Below are 3,176 nucleotides of genomic sequence, written 5' to 3'. Positions count from 1 at the left end.
AAAAAAAAAAATAAATAAAGGGCCTGTCAGAAGGGTGGTAGTTCACCATATATTCCCCATTAAGATTTTCTCTAACTCTAATACTTAATGGCTAGAACCTCTAGAGTTTGAGTTTCCTGGAGGTAAGTGAAGGTGATAGGTTCTAATGCTTCCTTCTAATCTGGGACAAATACTTGCTTTGCAGCTACTGTGAATCTAAACACTACCTGGATATAAAAATAGATAAGATAACTTATCTAATGCCTCTAATAAGCTTACAAACTAATAGATCAAAAGACAAGTATACATATATGCCAGGAAAGGGAGAGACAGATCCTGAGACAAAGGTGAGGTATTGGCTACAGAGTCAAATAGGATAAGTTCTAATCCCAGCTCCTCTACACCTTGGCAAGGAGACAGAATAAACAACACAAAGATGTAAGACATATAAAATGTTCCACAGAATTATCCAACAGATTACTTGGTAACTGGAAAAAGAAAAACATCTTTGTATACCAGTCACCACCAGTCAAACAGACTCACAATAAGACAACTTGGGATGGTGCCTATGGCTCAGTGGATAGGGCCACTGGCCCCATATACTGAGGGTAGCGGGTTCAAACCTGGCCCTAGCCAGCTGAAACAACAATGACAACTGCAACAACAACAACAAAAAAGCCAAGTGTTATGGTGGGCATCTGTAGTCCCAGCTACTTGGTAGGCTGAGGCAGGAGAATTGCTTAAGCCCAAGAGCTGGAGGTTGCTATGAGCTGTGATGCCACAGCACTCTCCAAGGGGAACATAGTGAAACTCTGTCTCAAAAAAAAAAAGACAACTTGAAACTTACTCATTTCCTGATATGACACAATACGAAATTCATAACATCACCCAGGAAATTTTTTTTTTTTTTTTTTTTGCAGTTTTTGGCCAGGGCCAGGACTGAACCACCACCTCCTGTATATGGAGCCAGCACCCCACTCCTTTGAGCCACAGGCACTGCCCCACCCAGGAAATATTTTAACCAAAAACATTTAACCTAAATTTAAGTAAAGACTTTAACTTCCAGTCTGTAAGAAATACAAGGGGTCAAGGAACAAGTTAAATGATATCACAAAGAAACATTCAGACAAATCTAGAATATAGGACAGTTTACAAAATGACTGGCTTAGTCTCTTAATTTTAAAGTTAATGACATTACCTTAGGTAACATAGCAAGACTCATTTCTATAAAAATTAAGAAAAACAAAGCCAGGCTTGATGGTGCATGCCTGTAGTCCTCGCTATTGGGAGATGGAGGCAGGAGGATCACTTGAACTCAAGAGTTTGAGGCTGCAATGAGCTATGATGCCATTGCACTCCAGCCTGGGTGACAGACGGAAACTCCCATCTCTAAAAAATATTAATGACAAGATAAAAACGGGGGATGCTTCCGGACTAAGACAAACTAAAGAGGCTGGGTGTGGTGGCTCACACCAGTAATCCTACATTCTGAGAGGCCAAGCCAGGAGGATCCCTTGAGCTTAGGAGTTGGAGATAAGCCTAAGCAAGAGTGAGACCTTCTCTAGTAAAAATAGAAATAATTAGCTGAGTGTTGGCCAGGGGTGGAGGGGCGCCCTTGGGAGGCCAAGGATGGAAGATCCCTTGAGCCCAGAAGTTTGAGGTTGCTGTGAGCTAGGCTAACACTATGGCGCTCTAGCCTGAGCAACAGAGTAAGATTCTATCTGAAAAAAATAAAAATAAGAGACAAAGACAGAGAGAAACCAGAGTCATATGAATCATATGAGCTTTGGCCAATCCTTAGTCAAAAAACAAACAAAAATACACAAAAACAAAAACAAAAAAAATCCCAACTCTAAGCAACATTTGGGGCTAAATAGGAAAATTTGGAATATAGCCTAGATATCAGATAACACCAGGGAATTAATTTTTATTGTGTTAAGTGTGACTATGATATTATGCTACATTATGACTATGTCACTATTTGTAGGAGATGCATGAGAAACAATTTAGGGGTGAAATGACATCATCTGTACAACTTATTTCCAAATAGATCAATCAAAAATAAATAAAAAGGGGAGGTGCCTGTAGCTCAAGTGGCTAAGGCGCCAGCCACATATACCAGAGCTGGCAGGTTCGAATCTGGCCTGGGTCTGCCAAACAATGACAACTACAACCAAAAATAGCCAGGCCTTATGGCAGGTGCCTATAGTCCCAGCTACTTGGGAGGCTGAGGCAAGAGAATTGCTTAAGCCCAGGAGTTTGAGGTTGCTGTGAGCTGTGATGTCACGACACTCTACCCAGGGTGATAGCTTGAGGCTCTGTCTCAAAATAAATAAATAAAAAGCAGAAACAGCAAAATATTAGCAATTGTTGGATCTATGTGGTAGATACAAAGCTGTTTATTGTCTTAGTCTTTCAATTTTCCAGTATGTTTGAATACTTTCATAAGAAGTTAGAAAATAGATGACATGTGAGCTGGAGATAAATGCTATGGAGAAAAGGAAAGTTTAGAATAGGAATAAGGAGAATTGGGGACCAGAGGTGGGAGGTCATTTTAAATACAGTGGTCAAGATAAGGCTTCACCAGAAAGGTAACTAATCAAGACCATGCAGATTTGGGGGGAAACTACATCCAAGCAGAGGGAATAGCAAGTACAAAGGTGGGAACATGCTGGTATGTTTGAGGAAGCCATTGTGGCTGAAGTAAAGTAAGCCAGCCACAGCAATCTAAAGGGGTGTCAGACTCCTGAGGGCCTACTAGAGCAGGAACACCAATTAGTCAGAACAAGGAGAGGACAACTGGTAAGAGTACATGAACCACTTATGGGCCACTGTAAAGACTTGGCTTTATATAAAGTCAGAAGTGAAAATGATTGGATAATTTTCAGAAGAGGAATAAATTGACCTAACTTATGCGTCAAAAGGATCTCTCTGCCTATGAAGCTGAGAAGGCTGAAAAGGGAGCAAGAAGAGACAAGCAAGAAGACCAGTTAGAAGTCAACTTCTGGGCTCAGCGCCTGTGGCTCAAGCAGCTAAGGCGCTAGCCACATACACCTAAGGTGGTGGATTCGAATCCCCAGCCCGGGCCCGCCAAACAACAATGATGACTGCAACCAAAAAATGGCCAGGCGTTGTGGTGGGTGCCTGTAGTCCCAGCTACTTGGGAGGCGGAGGCAGGAGACTCGCTTGAGCCCAGG

This window comes from Otolemur garnettii, unplaced genomic scaffold, assembly GCF_000181295.1.
Source record: "Otolemur garnettii isolate 467f Iridium unplaced genomic scaffold, OtoGar3 scaffold00148, whole genome shotgun sequence".
Lineage (NCBI taxonomy): Eukaryota > Metazoa > Chordata > Mammalia > Primates > Galagidae > Otolemur > Otolemur garnettii.
This window is presented reverse-complemented; position numbering follows the sequence as displayed.